This window comes from Lemur catta, chromosome 12 (genome assembly GCF_020740605.2).
Source record: "Lemur catta isolate mLemCat1 chromosome 12, mLemCat1.pri, whole genome shotgun sequence".
Lineage (NCBI taxonomy): Eukaryota > Metazoa > Chordata > Mammalia > Primates > Lemuridae > Lemur > Lemur catta.
This window is the reverse complement of record NC_059139.1, coordinates 44,198,558-44,217,233: the sequence shown is the minus strand read 5'-3', so window position 1 is coordinate 44,217,233 and position 18,676 is coordinate 44,198,558.

Below are 18,676 nucleotides of genomic sequence, written 5' to 3'. Positions count from 1 at the left end.
CTTTTCTGCTGTCATCCGAGGAAAATGTTCTGCCATACCAGGGCAACACTGAGGTTTGTGTTCTCCTTCATGCTTTTGGTTCACAATAAAACTCTTGTTAAAGTGCTTAGGAACACTGATGGTAGGTGCACTGGAAACATATAAGTGGGTAATGTCTGAAGGGTACTTTGGAGATGATATTGGCAAGTTTCCAAAGGAAGAATTGGGAACATTTCTCATTTTCTCCACTGTATCACACAGCTGTGCCAATGACTAAACAAGCAATGGATTATGCAGGTTTTGAAAACTTTTCAGGTTTTTCTTTTGTGTAGAGCAGAGTTGGGCAGGGACAGAATCGGTTTTTTTTTTTTTTTTCGGTCTTATTTAACTACATTTAATTTCCTTTGTTTCTATGTTTGATGTAATATATGAGATCCCAGCAAAAGCTTTAGTAAAAATGATAGCAATAGTATGTGACTCATTATTGTAGATGTGATACTATACTGGCAGTGTCATGGGATCCTCTTTCAGGCATTCATTTAATGTAACTAATTTTTGAAAAGATAATATGTGCACATAGTACAAATTTTAAGGGAACAATAGGGCATAGAATAAAAAAATCTCCCACATTCCTGTTCCGGAGTTCCCCCTGTCCCTTGCTCAGAGGCAGTCATTCTTTTTTGTATATCCTTCCAGACAAATCCTATACCTATACAAACACCCACTCTGTGTGTGTGTGCATGTATAATTATAACATATATAATTATGTATCATTTCCCCTCACAAATAGAAGCATACTGTATACTGTTTTGCACCTTGCTTTTTTATGAAACAATATATTGGAAATTGTTCCATACCAGTAAATATAGATTAACTTCTTTTTTCCCAAGAGCTACATAGTATTGTTTTGCATGAACATAGAATCAACCTTCCTTTTTTTTTTGAAACCAGTTTCCTGGTGATGGATATTTAGGTTGTCTCTAATCTTTTGCTATTATAAATAACATAAAATGAATAGTCTTGGGTGTGCGTATTTGTGCATATGTGTGATTATATCTAGAATGGAATTGTGGGGTTGAGGAGTATGAACACTGTAATTTTGGTATCTATTACCAAATCATCCTCCATAGAGATTTTATTATAACAGTTTACATTCTGCTACTCAGCTTCTGTTTTAGATCCTGGGGATTATCCATGGAATTTGTTATAAGAAGGTCAAAGGTGAGGAAACAAGCTATGAGATTGAACAAGAAAAGACTTTCATTTGTGTTTTTATATCAGCCTTCATATTATGAGATTTCTAAGTAGTTTCCCAAATATTCTGGCAAAATAGACCAGTAGAAGGCAGTACTCACTAAGACGAAGCCTGTGACTTGGAGCAATAAGTCTAGATGTGGAGTGGTAAGAATTTGTTTCTAGTCTGACATTGCCAGTACTTATTGCTGGACCTTGATTAAGCTAAATATCCTTTCTTTGACCTCAATTTTCTTATTTGTCAAATAAGTATTTAGAGTAGATTATCTTAGAATAATTCTTGGATCCAAAATTATTTGATTCTATGAAACTCCTTTCACTTTTTATAATGTAATAAAAAGTCCTATGGAGGAACAGTTACATGATTTGCAAGTCCCTGTACAAAATGAAAATGTAGGCCCCCTGTTCAAAAGTTATTAAGAATTTAAAGATGGCCACAGCAGAGCATTAAACCAAGTGTGGGCCCTTCTGTAATAAATACAGGGACCCTGTGCAACTGTACAGGTGGTAAGTCCATGAAGCTGGCCCTGCTCCCATAATGACTCTTGCCTCCAAATCAATGGTTTGTTTCTACTTAAGTATTTGGTGGCAGTTTGACACAGGCATGTGGTTGAGATGCCCACCATCCTTTCTAAGAAAAGCCGTCTTGGTCCACACCCTCTTTAGCACAAGGAAGCTGCCCTAAACTGTACCTTGTGTGATGGGCACCCACTGATTGGGCCAGAGTCAACCACCTGACCCAAGGGCAACCATTTCATAGGCTGGCAACTGGCTTGTATGGTGGTCTGGCAGGAAAAGCTCTGACCAATGGGAGCTGAGTAATTAAGTAAGTTAAGTAATTATTTTGATAAACAGACTCTCTTGCTCTCTCTCATTTGAGCTGAGAAAATGGAGAGGATCAGCTGGCTGGGTTTGGGGTTAGGAGTTGGTGACAGTGGGGGTGCATAGGTAGAGAAAGAAGAAGCCACACATATTGCCATGTGTAACTGAACAGTGAACCCTCATTACCTGAGGTAGCCTGAATGAATTCATTTCTGTCCTTTGCAACCCAAAGAGCATAATTACTCCAGTGTTATGCTAGATCATAGCTTCAGCCTGTTAGCGATTAAGCCATCTAGGGAATGTGGATTAAGAATAATTAAAAGTATGGAAATAGAAAAATAGCTCCCAAACCCTATTTTATCCCTCATCTGCCAGCTACTGCATCAGAATCAGCTGGCAGAGCAGCCTGTGTTGGCCAAGTGAGGGGTGATCTGAGCTGGTTGAGTGGTGCCCTTCTGACTTTTTCCTGCTTCATTTATTTATGTCTTAGCCAACTTTCTTACATATCCCTAGGACTGTTTTTTAAAAACTTCTTCTAAGTTATTCTTGACGTCTTGTTCTACTTCCAGTGGAGTAGCCCTAGGAAAAATATAGCTGTCAAATGTGCAAAAAGACACATGTTTTCTCGGTATCTATCTTTTTCTTTCTGCTGGACTATGCTAATGGATCCCTGGAGTCTGCAGCAGGCTGAGGCAGGAGCTGGACTGACCTCTCCAGCCCTTTTGCAGTTTAGCCATGCTAAGGAAAGAATTTCAATATAGTCACTTCCCAAGCCCTAATTATAGAATATCTATATAATCGTTTGATGCTTTTCTCTTTCCTTCATGGTTCAGTAGAGGCTGAGTTTGTTGGTCTTCAGATGAATAACCAACTAATTTGGTCAGGAATGCCATATAACTTATCATTGACAGTAATTTGCTTTCTAGGATGCATTAAAACCTGTGGTGTGTGGGCTCATTACTTATAATAACATATACTGCACAGAGTAGCCTATTTAAATGAGGCATGCTTTAAACTGCACCATGCAAAATGCATCTCAATTCATATGAATCACTGTAGCCTGAGTACCTTGGATAAACCTGAGATAGGAGTCACAGTGCTCATCTTCCTCACAGGTGCCTCTTGGGGCACAGTTTAGCTGTGCTTTGGGGGTAAACTAGGAAAACAAATTGCTCAGTTGGCATTAAACATGGAAAAAGGGACATTTCTGTCTGCCTTTACATTAATGCACTGCCTTCAATGTTCTGCCCTAAAAGGGCCCAGGTCTGGGAAGGAAACAAGGGTGAAAGGCCTAGAGTTCTATCTTTTTCCTAGTCTGGGGCACCAGCTGTTCTTTCCCAACACCCAACAGATATCTTGGTGAGCACCTGTGCATGGGTGCAGGGACTGGCTTGAGCCTGCTGCAGACTCCAGGGATCCATTAGCGTAGTCCAGCAGAAAGAAAAAGATGGACACCGAGAAAACATGTGTCTTTTTGCACATTTGACAGGTTTATTTTGCTGGGAATTCCAAGAACCAAATCCTTTCCATGTCTGTTTTCTCTTCATAAAATGGAAATGTTAACATTGACATTACCCTAAATGCTGAGACATAACCCCCCACATACGTTATTGTAATACTTTTTGTTTAAATGAAAGGTATCTAGGTTTTTGAAAATAATAAAAATTGAAACTTGATTTTTTTTTTAGTAGAAGCACTAATATTTGGGGATGTATGGGTGGTTGAAAAGTAGATCAGAAACACTTATCAAAGTCTGATCACAGGAACAAACTGGGATGGATATATATATATTTAAATATATGTATTTAAATTTATTAGGAGGGCACAGTATTAACAGAATTGTGTGTATGTGTGTGTGTGTGCACGCGCGCGGTGGGTAGAGCAGGAGAATGTCATTTATTTAGGCATTTAAAGCATTGTCGGTGAACTATATCCTAAGAGTCACAAACACCACCTTGCAATAGGAGGTGTGAGGGGGGGAAAAACTCCCGTCATCAGAGCCTGATTATCCTGAGGAAATCCAGAGGTAACATTAATGGCTAATTCCTAGGATGCAGAGGGATTAATGGCAGATTACCACAGTGCTCTCTAGTAGAAGCAATTTGGTTTAAATTTCATCATTTCTATTTCCCATTTGGTTATGAGAACATTCTCATAAACTTACATATTTCACAGCCCACATGCTAAGCACTGAAGCAATGTCATTTAATATACAACCAAATATAGACCTGTCATTGAACATTACCCATTTATACAGAATCATAGGTTCTTCTAAAAAATCCTCAAAGAGAACAGAATAAATGGCATAAACAGGACATAGACTTTTCTCGGGTGCCATGGAAGTCTCCTGCCTCTTTATGAGGCCACCAGGACGCTGCAGTTGGCAAGTGATGCGGCTCCCACCCCCAGAGGCAAGGCTGGCGATGGCCGCCCACATGAGCCCACAGGCTCCGGTGTAAACCAAGAGACAGCATGCAATTTGTGGATTCTACTGTTCACTGAAATGTCAGTGAACAGTAGACATTAGGCAAAATTGCGAGAAATTCCAGAGGTCAGAATGAATAAGGGAATTGAGCAATATGGTGGAATGTTCTCCTTAAGAATCTGCCCCACCGCTATTTAGTGTGGTTGCAGAATGTTCAAACATAAAAGAATATAGGATAAAAAGTAAACATCTAACATCTCATCTCTCTTGAATTTTACTCCCCTCCCCAGAGGTAACCACTATTTGGTGTTTTCTTTGTACCTAGACCTTTCACACCCAAATATATGTACATATTCAAGTGTGTAGGTTTCTAAAAAAAAGCAAATGGGATGATACTGCACACATTGTCTTGTCATTTAGCAGTATGTCTTAGTACAAATAGGTCAATTGCATTCTTTTAAAACTGTAGTATTGTTCTTCTTCAGGTGGACATTTAACTTTCTCTAGCATAGACAATACTGCAGTGAATATCCTTGCTTATCCTTCTTTGTGCACAGGTGTAAGCATTACTCTAGAATAGGGGCTTACTAGTGGAATTTCTGGGTAGAACTGTATGTATATTTACAATATTGACAGATACCGCCAAATTTCAGCATCTGAAAGAATACTCATTTTTATTCCCACCATCAGTGTATGAGAGCACCTATTTTTCCTATATCCTTGACAACTCTGGATATTATCAATCTTGTTGATTTTTGCCAATGTGGGGGGTACAGGAGAATAACTTAGTTGTTTTATATTTCCTTGATTAGTGAATGTTGAGCATATTTTCCTGTACTAGTTGACCATGGCATTTGTTCTTTTGTGAAATGTCTATTCTTGTTCATTGTATATTTTTTCTATTGTTTTTTATTTTATTGACTTAGAGTCACTCTTTATGTATTTTCTGGATATAAATTACTTGGATTTTATATATTTCACATATTTTACACACTTTGACATTTGTTATTTTTCCTCAACCTTGGTGTCTTATATTGTAAGGAGGTTTATGTAGTCACATCTATCAGTCCTTTATGGCTTAATGATTTTATATCCACTCAAATATTATAAAATATTTTCCCTAATGTTAATATTTTGTAGGTAAAAAAATTATTTAATATTTTAATGAATTTGATATGTAGTTTTGTGTAATGTGTGAGATAGTGAAACTTTTCTTTTTTTTCTAGAACAAATTCTCATTTTTCAGACACACCCACCTCTGATACATCCCATATGTTTCTCTGTGACACCTTGGAATTATGGATCCTTAGGACGTCTGTAAGAGAACTTCTTGAAATTGCATGCAGAATTTTGTGTGATATGTTTAGCTGCATTTTTTCCTGTGGGTTTTGCCACAGGAAAGGTTAGGAAGACCTGTGTGACATTCTCTCTCCCACCTTCCACTGGAAAGTACCAGAGAACAGCTTTGCTTCCACATCCCTTTCCAAACTCCTCCACTGATTTCTTTAATTCTTCTCATTTAATATCAGTAGTGTTTTCTAATTAATCCATTCAACAGATGTTAAGTGAGTACCTATTACATCAGGTATGGTATCAACAAAGCTCACTAAGACCTGGAAGCTGCTCTCAACTGGCTGATTGTCTAGTTGGGGAGACACGTAACCCAACATGTTAAAATACCATTGTGTTACGATAATGGTGTGTGCAGAGGGCTGTGAACATTTATAAGAGAAAGCAAGTCTAGATTGTGTGTGTGTGTGTGTGAGTGCGCAGTCATTTAAGAAAGATCGTTCTGGCACCAGCATGGAGATTAAAGAGAAAACAAAGGGACCAGTTAGGAAGCTGGTGGAGAAACAGGAGAGAAATATTAGGGATTGAACTGAAGCTGTGTCAGTGGAGAGGGAATGGGTGTGAGAGATTTGGGACTGGAATTATTTGTTGAGCTATTAAATATGGAGATTACTGGGGAATTAGAAGTCAGGAATAATTGCTAGGTTTCTGGCTTGGGTGACTGGTTGGTTGGTGGAGTCATTGCTGAAACAGGAAACAGACTGAGTGCAAGATCTAAAAGAAAAGTTGTTGAGTTTTGCAAATTTGCAGCATTGTATATTGATATAGAGACAGGAGTGGATGTGATCACCCTAAGTGGGGGTATAGACAGAGCAAAGATCTGGGAATATCAATGTTTTAGAGGTTCATGGAGAAAGGGGAAGGTTACTAGGTTGAGAAAGAGAGAGACAAGGAAAATCAAGGAACAACATCACAGAAGACAGGGAGGAGAAAGTTTCAAGAAGGACGAAGTGGTCAACAGGGTGAAATGCTGCAGATTAACCATTTGAGATAAAGACAGAAAGGGCCCGCTGCTAGGGCAGTCTGGAGATCATTGGAGCCTCCCGAGAGCACTTTCTGAGGGGTTCCTGAGAAAAGAAGTAGGAGATGAGGTGTGGTGGGGGGATGGCATTGGAAGAGAGAATGAAAGGTGGGGTGGTAAAGACAGCACATGCAGACAAATTTTGCCCAAAGCTTCACTGTGAGGGTTTGTTAGTAGCTAGACAGGTGTACGGAAAAACTGCCATTCATTTCTTATGTAGAGGAGTCATGTTGTAGGGCTATTCATGAAGCTGCATGAAGTTAACCCCAGAGCTAACGAATTCAGTTATCTGGTAGGTAAGCTTTATTCTTGAGGGACTTGATAGCCAAACTCGATAAAGATTTTCTTTGACTGAGATTCAGGGTATTAAAAATATTTCACAACTGAGATGGCTTGGGCACTGACCAGTCAGAAAAAAGCTATAACTTTTCAGAACAGGTGCTGGCTATAAACAACTGGTATGGTTGTACCAACAAGCATCGTCTCTGCTCTTATTTCTGAGTAGTTATCCAGGTTTGTGTAGATGGATGTCTTTCTCAGAAATACTTTGATCAAAGGACTGACTTTCTGGATTGTATTAGTAGGGTTTCTAGGGTCCCCAAAGGACCAGATCACAGAAGTTGTAACTAGCATTGCAAAAATGTATGCAAACCCTTCTCCTAAATTAGATTGAAGGCCACATTTGTAATCGAAAGCCTTGGAGGCCAAACAAAACAAACAAATAAGAACAAACCAGAAAAGCAAATAGGAACACTGAAAAATTTTGTTTTTCTCCCCCTAAAAACTAAGATTAACAGTTATGTGATAAGCTGCTGAGGAAGAACAAAATAAATGTAACACATTCTCAGTAAGAATTATACGGGCAAGAAAAATTTCAGTTTCAAATGGTAATTTCATTTTGAGCTGTAATGAGCAAAATGTTAGGAGCAAAATGGACTTTTTCTCTAGCAGAGCACATGTGAAAGTGAGATTTCTGTTTCCTGATGTTCTTCCAGTGACGAGTGCTAGGGTCAGGATTTAAGATGATATGAGCTTGCAGCCTCTTGTGTGCGCTCTGTGTTTTTATGATTGTGTGGCGTGCAGGGGCCGAGGCTTACAGCTTTAAAAAGTAGATGTGCTTTATCATTTTAACTCAAGATGACTACTCATTTTTTTCCTTTGATAAGTATACAATCTCGTATTATTCCAGGAAATAATTTTTTCGAATAGAAACTGCAGCATATTTTTTTCCTTTTGACAAATGCTGTATAGATAAACCTCTCAGCATAATTGGCCCTCTTTCAAAGATTTTTGTGTGGAATATTTATAGTGAAATGTAAGTCTGTCTGGTATATAAACAGAGTTAATTACGGCTATTATACTTTTCTTTACACTTCTCCGTGATTGCTTAGAATGTCATGTCTCAACATACTTTCAAGAAAATTGGAATTTAAAAGTTCATTTTGAAAAGAAGGAAGACAAAAATGAGAGTTCCGTGGGATGGATAAAGTGCTTAATGTTCTTTTCGTGGGTAGAATCAATAATATTACCTTTCTTGGGTGAAGAGAAAGAAAAACTATGTTTGTTTACCTAAGTTTAATGTCTGTTGTCATTGTTATTTTTTTGGTCAAATTCTTTTATTTTAGTTGTGTGCTGCAGTTGACTATATAAAATAAATCAGAACCTGTGCAAGAGTAAGACCCTGTCTCTACAAAAAACAAAAAAATTAGCCGGGCATGGTGGCACATGCCTGTAGTTCCAGGTACTTGGGAGGCTGAGGCAGGAGGATAACTTGAGTCCAGGAGTTTGAGGTTACAGTGAGCTATGATGATGCCACCGCCCTCTAGCCTGGGTGACAGAGCAGGACCCTGTCTCAAAAACAAACAAACAAATAAACAAAAACAAAAACAGAAGCAGACTCAGTTGGTGCCATCTCTTAGATAGGTTGGGAAAAAAATGTTCTTACCAAGAAAGTATGAGAAAAGGAAGAAATATCCATAATCAGGCTGGGTGTGGTGGCTCACACCTGTACTCCTAGCACCCTGGGAGGCCGAGGTGGGAGGATAGGTTGAGCTCAGGTGTTATAGACCAGCCTGAGCAGGAGCGAGATCCCATCTCTACTAAAAATAGAAAAAATTAGTTGGGCATGGTGGCGCATGCCTGTAGTCCCAGCTACTGGGGAGGCTGAGTCAGGAGGATTGCTTGAGCCCAAGAGTTTGAGATTGCTGTGAGCTAGGTCGACGCCACGGCACTCACCCAGGCAACAGAGTGAGACTCTGTCTCAAAACAAAACAAAACAAAGAAATATTCATAATCAACATTTTTATCTGTAGATATGATATTGTTACTTGACAATGTTTCTAACTCTCTTTTTCCAGGTCACATCACTCTGAGGGGACAGGCTTGGGAAACCAAGATGAGGGTGAAGGTCACAAATAGTTTTGACCTTGAGTGAGCACTTACCAGGCAGAATCACTGGACCTCAGTCCTTCCCTTTCTCTTCCACCTTCCAAGGTTTTCTTTTGGCCTAGTCCTGACTGATGCACATGTTCACTGAAGACTCCCAGCCTATCCAACATCTGTTCTGCTACTGCCAGTGCTGCTCTTTGCTTTGGGGATTGGTGGCCTCACTGGGAGTTCATGCCTCTTACCTTGATGACCTCTCAGTGCCTGTGTACTGAGCCCTTGCACTCTGTTTCCTCACTGGTATTGCTGTTCTCTAAGTAAAGAGCAGCCCAAAGGGAAGTCTGGATCTTTGTCTCCTAAAACTGTTCTAAGGAGCTTTCAACAACCAATCCCAGGACTGGATTGAGAACATTTAAATGGTACTGAACAGTGCTACAAAATTTCCCCCTTTTATTAGCACCAAACCACTGTCTTATAGAGGACATTGGGTGCTTCGATAGTCTCATACTTCAATGAGGGTTTTTTATCTACCTAAAGACACTTCTGTAAGAGATTGGGGGCAGAGTTTTAGAGACTTTGCCAGTTGGTCCCCTTGGCCAGGGAACTCATAAATACCTCAGGTACAAAGACTCTCTGAGAACTGATTCTGCTCTGATGTTGCTCAGGAAATGGTGATGCAAATTAAATCCCACTTCTGAAGACCTTTAGGAGCATTTTAAAAAGGGAAATTCTTCCATAAATGTGCTGAGCTGATATTTCACTTAAATACCTTGAGTCTTAATTAAACCAATCTTCAGCCATTTTCTTTTTTTTTTTTCCAGCCATTTTCTAAAGCTTCTCTAAGTGTATCAATAGCTCTATTTTCTGCAAATGGTAATGAGATTGTGGAAATTAGACTTTATGGGATGCCTGACCGTATCACTAGTCCTATCATAATCTCTCCCCCATCCTGACCTTTTACTTTGCATCACCAGAGTTTATGTCAGATGGTCCTAACTATATAAGTTGATTTCATTATGGCTTTCCTCAGTCAAGAGCATTTACTGAGGGCCTGCATAGCTGGTACCAGATGCCGCAAGAAATTATGAGTCTCTGTCTCAAAACCTTTGTGGTGTAGTTGACCCTGTTGGGTCAGGCAGAGGCTAGGGTATGGTCTCCAGGACACCAGAGGTCACATGTTTTATCAGTCCAAGAGGTGAAAGAGACCTGCAAGATAGACTTGCAGGAGTGTAGCATTTAAGGAGGAAGGTAGTATAGTGTAATATTTCAGACTATGGGCTTTTAAGTCAGATCTGGGTCCAAATTTTGGCTCTACCATCCATTAGCTGTGTGCCCTTAGGCAAATTTCTTAAACTTTTTGTACCTTAGTTTCCTTTTCTGTAATATACAAGTGATAATAATATAATACCTACCTTATGTAGAGTTATCTTAGGTTTAAATTGAAAAAAAAAAGCCTTATCATGGAGCCTAAAACACAAAAAGTGTCCAATAAAAGATAGCCTTCGTATTAAGTGGCCTATTGACCTCTTCTTGGAGCCTGCTTGTCCCAAGAAGGGCCCAAAGACAGGAATAACTACAAAAGTATTGAACATTCAGACTATGCCACAGGGAGGTGCATTTTTTCTATTGAGAGTCACTGACCCCTGATAGAAAAGGATCAATTAAAGGCCTTGTAAAAAAAAGACTAATTTGCTTTTCTCCCTCAGGGAAATATAAAGTATTGAATTTACCTACTTTTAAGAACAAGAAACATAGCACTTTACTCAATAAATACCTTGAATAGATTTCTAGAACTTTAAGGGACCTCAGAGACCATCCAGTATAATTTCTTTAATTTAATAGATGAGACAGCTGAGGGCCAGAAATATAAACTGACTTTGCCATAATTACCCTGCTTGACCATGACAGCCCACAGGAATAAACCCTTTACTTCCAAGTCTAACTCCTAGCATTTTCCTACTATATGATGTACCTCGTTGGTCAGTAAGAAAGCTTGGGGAGGAAGAGAGAAAGGAAACTGAGAAGAGGGAGAGAGAAAAGGAGTTAGGAAGAGAATGAGAGAGGTAGAAAGAGAGGAAAGTACAGAGAGAGAATGAGGAAAAGAAGAAATAAGATGGTCATTTCCAACGGCAATAAAATTTCATTAAATGTATGTCATGCCAAGCTAACTTGCTTTTTGATGGGGTTCTATCATTCTGAACGAACGTCTGAATGAATGACATGATTGCATCACCAGCTGGGCGTCTGTTGTAATAATCCAGGAGACAAATGTTAATGACTTGGACTATGGTGGTAGTAATAAAGATGGTTCCAGAGGTTGTATTTGGGATGTATTTCAGAGAGAAAGGGGGATACATTATTGAATTGGATGTTGGGAGATAAATAAATGGAAGGGTAAAGGATGAATCCAAACTTTCTGACTTCAGTAATTAGATGGATGGTGATATCATTTACTGAGATGGGGAAGTTTTTGCTGTGTTTGATATGCCCAGGAAAAATCCTTAGTGTAGAGCTGAATGTTTGAGTCTACAGCTCAGGAAAGAGAGCAAGACTGGAGATATAAATTTGGGAGTTGTCAGTATAAAGATATTTATGGTACTAGATGAAATCATCTAGGGATAGAACGAAAATAGAAAGGAGTGCTGAGGCCCGAGTCTAGAGTATTCCATCTGTTAGAAGGCTAGCAGAGGAGGGGAGCCAGCAAATGAGACACAGGAGTTATCAGTGGGGAATATTCTGAAGATATGGGTTATTGGGGTTTTAGCAAGCAATTTGATAGAATCATTTATAATGGAAGAATGGAATATAGAATAATGTGGGCTGGATAGTAGGACAGGTAGGTGGATTAGGACTGTGTGTACCAAAGTAGTGTCAAAGAATGGATTAGTGGGAACTTGAAGATCTGTGGACGAGTACCTCAAGTCTCATTCTTGTCCCAGGGACCTGATCAAAACCTTTTGAGTAGAAAGAATTTGATTGCATTTGCAGTGACACAAAGATGGAGAAATAGTTCTCATATCAGATTGATTAGTAGATTTTAAAAGACCTGGCAAGCCATAGTAGATACTCTGTGTAGAAACCAAGTATGGTGTGACAAGGGCCTGGCTTACAAGGATGGCTGTGGGAGTGAAGCACTGGATTCAAGAGATGCTTTAAAAGCAAGAATTGACAGGAGTTTGTGACTGACTGGATGTAGGTGATGAAGGAGAGGAAGGAGGCTGGAATGATTCGAGGCACTATAATTATTTTATGTGTTTAGTGCATGAAGGAAGAATAATTAAAAAAACCCAAACGTGAGTTAGTAACTCATTCTTTGCCAGAACCATTGGTAACTTTAATAGTTTGAATTTATATACTTTGTTCTGAAGGTATAATAAAAATTTAGTAAAAATAATTATAGTGAATTGGCTCTTCCCACCTTAAAAGATTACTAATTAACCAATTAATGTGTTTCTGTTTGCATAAAAGCTGATAGCAGAAGCCAAATGGTATAATAAGATCAGTTTGGGCTTCACTTTTTGATGGTTTGCCAGTTGAATATTGATATGACTGTATTTATTTATGAGATTGCTGCTCATTTGAATTGCCCTGTGAGGGCTTGAGTTATTTTACTGAACCATTCTCTCCTGCTTAACTAAATGACATTAATCGTACCCTTCTGAAAGCAGTGACTTTCAGCCAAGTAGAGATATCTTCCCTGTACTGAAGATGCTCTTAGTGATTGGAATGTGTGAGTGCCTTGCCTGAAAGACCTGGAGCTTTTTCCATGCCCCAGAGACTTTGCTAAGCTTCTGAGTTGTGTTCACTAGGTAGGGGAGCCATGTTCAACTTTCTTAAGGAAAAAAAAATGTTTCAAGCACTTATTTATATAAGCACTCATTTCCATATAATCATTTTCCTACCCTAGTTTGAACTCAGGTATTTCCTTGAAAGGAATGATTATTATTGCTTCAAAACCTATCAATTTTTGACTTTTAGGAAATTAGTGCAAGTTTGAAAGTTTTACTATATATGTCATTTTGTGCACTTTACACCTAATTTGCTTATATAAGAACATCAGCCACTTACTGAGAGAAAGGCTTCTACTTCCCCCTGCCAAGTTCTGAACATGATGACATGTATTAAGATGAATTTAATAATCATTAGAATAGTAGAAATTTAGAGCTGGAGAGGAAATTAGATATTATCTATTCTACTTCCTTCCTTTTTCAGATGAAGGAACAGAGGTCTAAAGAGGTGAATTACTTGGCCCACTTCATATGCCTAATCTATGACAGAGATGCAGTGTTCTCACTGTGTCCTGTCAGATGGTACATGATTTTTTTACATTACTGGTGATATTAACTTTGATCACTTGATTAAGGTGCTGTCTGTCAGGTTTTTCCACTATAAAGTTATTCTTTTCCCTTTTGTAATTATTAAGCATTTTGTGGGAGGCCCTTTGAGACAATGTATATATTTCTTTCCTCATCACATTTTTATTGACTATTGTCCGTTGATGTGTCTTGGTTGAATTAATTTTGACTGTGTTGTTTACCAAATGGTGATTTTCTAATACAATCATTCCTTCTACAAAGATTAGTTTGAATTTTACTATAAGGAAACGTTTTCTCTTTCCTCATTTGGACTCATATTAGTTTGGATGCATGGATTTCTGTTTTATTCAATGGGTTATAAACTATTTTTATTACTACTTATTTTGATGTTTACATTGTCCCAGATAGGCCAGTGGGAAGTGCTTCAAGCTGGTTCCTATGTCCTTTGACATGTCTCCATAATTTTTTTTTACTCATTTATTTTTTTTCATTGTGGCAAAATATATATAACATAAAATTAACTATTTGAACACTTTTATTTATTCATTAATTATTTCTATTTTTAAGAGACAAGGTCTTCCTCTGTCCTGCAGGGTGCAGTGCAGTGATGTGATCATAGTTCACTGCTGCCTCAAACTCCTGGGCTTAAGCCATCCTCCCCGCTCAGTCTTCTGTGTAGCTGGGACTACAGGTATGCTCCATGACGCCTGGCTACCTATTAACCATTTTAAAGTGTACAATTCAGTGGCATTATGTATATTCATGATATTGTACAACCATCACTACTATCTAGCTCCAGAAAGTTTTATCATCACCTCAGATGGAAACCCATACTCATTAAATGTTCTCTCCCCATTTCCACCCTCCTGGCAACCATAAACCTGCTTTCTGTCTCAATGGATTTGCCTATTCTGGATAATTCATATAAATGAAATCCTATAATATGTGGTCTTTTGTGTCTTCTTTCACTTAGCATGATGTCTTCAAGGTTCATCCATGTTGTAGTATGTATCAGTACTCCATTTCTTTTTATAGTTTAATGATATTTCATTGTGTGGATATATCACATTTTTTTTGATACACCACATTTTGTTTATCCCTTCATCTATTGATGGACACTTGGGTTGTTTTCACCTTTTGGCTATTGTGAATAGTGCTGTTATGAAAATTCACATACAAGTTTTTGTTTGAACACTTTTTCCAATTATTTTGGTATTTACCTAGGAGTGGGATTTCTGGATCATATGGTAATTCTATGTTTAACATGTTAAGGAACCTCCAAACTGTTTTCCACAGTGGCTGGACCATTTTACATTCCCACCAGCAGCAGTATATGAGGGTTTCAATGTCTTCACATCCTCATCAACACTTATCTCTCCCCCTCTTTTTTTTTTATTTTAGCTATCTTAGTGAGTGTGAAGTGGCATCTCATTGTGGTTTTGATTTGCATTTCCCTAATAACTAAAAATGTTGAGCATCTTTTCATGTGTTTTTTTTTGCCATTTATGTATCTTTTTCTGAGAAATGAATATTCAATTCATTTTAAATTGGGTTGTTTATCTTTTTGTCATTGACTTGTAGGAGTTCTTTATAAATTCTGTATACTAAATCCTTACCAACTATTAATAGATGGTTTATAAACAAATATTTTGTACCATTCTGCAGGTCTGCAGTTTGTATTGTATTGTCACTCTTTTTTTTTCTTTTTTTTTAGTGATGGGGTCTTGCTCTGTCACCCAGGCTGCTGTAGTACAGTGGCATGATTATAGCTCACTGCAGCCTTGAACTCCTGGATTCAAGTGATCTTCCTACCTCAGCCTCCCAAGTAGCTGGGATCACAGGCATGAGCCACCAAAGCTGGCGTATATTTTCACTCTTGATAGATACTTGCTTTTATGCACAAAACATTTTTAATTTTGATGAAGTCCATTTTATCTATTTTTTTCTTTTGTTGCTGTGGTTTTGGTGTCATACTTAAGAAACTGTTGACAAATCCAAAGTCCGAAAATTTACCCCTATGTTTTCTTCTAGGAGTTTTATAGTTTTATCTCGTACATTCTAATCTTTGATCTATTTTGAGTTAATTTGTTGTATATGGTGTGAGATAAGAGTCAATTTCATTCTTTTGCAAGTGGATATCCAGTTCTCTCAGCTCCATTTGTTAAAGACACTGTTAGCCTGCCCTCTTCATTGTTTTTTGAGCTCTTCTTTAATTTAGACTAACCCAGTATTCTGAGCTTTCCCTCCCCAGCCCTGAAAACAGGCATTTCTCCAAAGAGCCCTGATTCCTTTTAGCAAAGAATGGTATTCAGAAACCAAGATTTGGACACTAGGTGTGCTCAAACCTTTTAGGTGTTGATCCTCTTAGGCCCTTTCAGTTGACAAAGCTATATACACAATACACCTGCACATGCATATTGAAAACCATGAGTTCACATCCATATTTCTAATTCCAAACCAACATCATAGAATTTCTTCTAGTTTTATCCTTTTATTTATAACTCTTTTCTTTGAAGAGAAAAACCTGGCCTCTATTATTCTCAATGCATTTATCTATTGCAGGTTGAGTGTCTCTTATCTGAAATGCTTGGGACCAGAGTGTTTTGAATTTCAGATTTTTTTTTGATTTTTGGAATATTTGCATTATCCTTACTGGTTGAGCACCCTGAATTTGAAAATACAAAATCTAAAATGTTCCAATGAACCTTTCCTTTGAGAATCATGTTGGTGCTCAAAAAGTTTTGGATTTTGGAACATTTTAGATTTTGGATTTTCGGATTTGGGATGGTTACCCTGTATTACTTATCTCTCTCCATCACCACTGTTCCGCCTGCACAGATGATCTCCTCACTCTACTTGGGTTTTGACACTTTGGGCTATAACACCCTCTCTCCTGAGTAGACATCCTCTTCCTTTGATTTAGCTTGGACAGTCCATACTGGGCTTCACAGATGATCTTAGTTTGCTCAAGCTTTGATACCCCATGCTGAGATGGTGCTGTTAGTTCTGTCCCCACAGCCCCTAGACACTTACCTGGCTTGGCCTCATCTAATGGATTTAGGACTGAATTATTCATGAAGGATGAAGGGAAGGAAGGAAGGAAGGATGGAAAGAAATTCATCAATTTTTAGGCTCATGAATTTTTGTAATCTTACAAATTTACTGTGTTTGATGCACTTCTTGCTTATGTATATCCTCTTATAATTATTTTCATGTCTTTGGCAGATGGATTAGCTGGCTATAAAATTCTAGCTTAACAGGTTTTTTTTCCCCCCTTTTTACTGCATTAAAAAATAAACTTGTTTTGGGGGAATTATTTTAGATTTACAGAAAAGTAGCAAAGATAATACAGAGTTTTTGTGTATTCCTCACCCATATTTGCCCTTATGTTTTTTTTTTTTTTTTTTTGGAGACAGAGTCTCGCTCTGTTGCCCAGGCTAGAGTGCCTGTGGTGTCAGCTCAGCTCACAGCAACCTCAAATTCCTGGGCTCAAGCAATCCTCCTGCCTCAGCCTCCCGAGTAGCTGGGACTACAGGTATGCACCACCATGCCCGGCTAATTTTTTCTATATATATTTTTAGCTGTCCAAATCATTTCCTTCTATTTTTTAGTAGAGATGGAGTCTTGCTCTTGCTCAGGCTGGTCTTGAACTCCTGACCTCGAGCGATCCTCCCACCTTGGCCTCCCAGAGTGCTAGGATTACAGGCGTGAGCCACTGCACCCAGCCATTTGCTCTTATGTTAACATCCTAGATGACTACCTCTCTGTACTTTTAAGATATTATTTCTTTAACTTCTGATATCTACTTTTGCTAACAAGGAATCTGCTGTCAGTACCACTGTCACACTGATTTAGGTTATTTGTCTTTTCTGTCTGATCAATTTTAAGACTTTCTCTTTACCCTTAACTTCTACTTTTCACTTCAGTGGTCCAAGTTTGGTTTTATTTGTATTTATTCTGCTTATTATTTGGGCTGTACTGATATGATGATTCATTAGATTTTCTTTCTTTAATTCTGGAAAATTATCAGCAACAATTTCTTTTCTGTCATTTGTTTCAGTATTTCAGTGTCTCCTTTTGAAACTCCTATGCATGAGAGTATTGGAAGTTCTCAATCTATCTTCCATGTTTCACAACTGCTACTTAAACAAATCTATCTGTCTATCTGTCTATCTATCTGTCTGTCTATCTATCTATCTATCTATCTATCTATATCTAAAAGGGAGAACAGTCCAGTCCTTTTTATTGTACTTTTAAATTCAATCAATATATTTCACTTCCTAAATTTCTAATTGCCTCTTTTAAATGTCTACCTATTCTTGTGGCATTTTTAAAAATCTGCTTTTGTTGAAAAATTTTGTAATTTTTTTTTTTTTTTGCAAATGTTCAGTGTTTATAGTTTAAGGTCTGTGTTCAGCTGTTCTATAAAAGTTAATTTTCCAGAGTGAATGCATGATTGTTAATTTTATTGGCTTTCTTTCATAGCAACTGATTTTTGTTTTTTGGAATTTTAGTTTACCAGTAATTTTGGATAAGACTTTTTTATCTTTCATTTGTCTCTCTTTCTCCCATCTCTCCCCATCTGCCTCTCTGTCCAACATTTCTGCAGTTCCCCCTACACTCTCCTTGAGAACCCTAATCTGTAGCTAGGCTTTAAATTGCTGGTTGGAGCCCCTGCCCCTATGGTGATGGTGGAGTACCCAAGAACCAGTCACATGGCCAGTGAACAGTTTGGCTTGGTTCTTATTGGCAAGGCTGTGGGATTTAAAGCTCTAGCTATGGATTCTCAACAGGGGCATAGTTGCCCCCAATAAGATAAAAAAATGATTCTTGGAGGCTGAAAAATCTTAGATGTTACATGGTTTGTGGCCCTTCAAAGCACAACCCTGTCTCCTAAAAATTGTATTCCTTAGCATTTAATTTCTCTTGTTAGGGAACATTTAAGTTACATTTTTCTTTTTAGGGGGATAATAATGAAAAAAAAATGAGAAGCTGCTATGGCTCTAGGCAGAAGTCAGCTATGTTTTGTTCAGTCCACCTTCTTAAGCAATGAGCCTGGTTCCCCACCATCCATGACATTTTTAAAACTCTGACTCCTGAAGAGCTGAGCTCCTGACCACCACA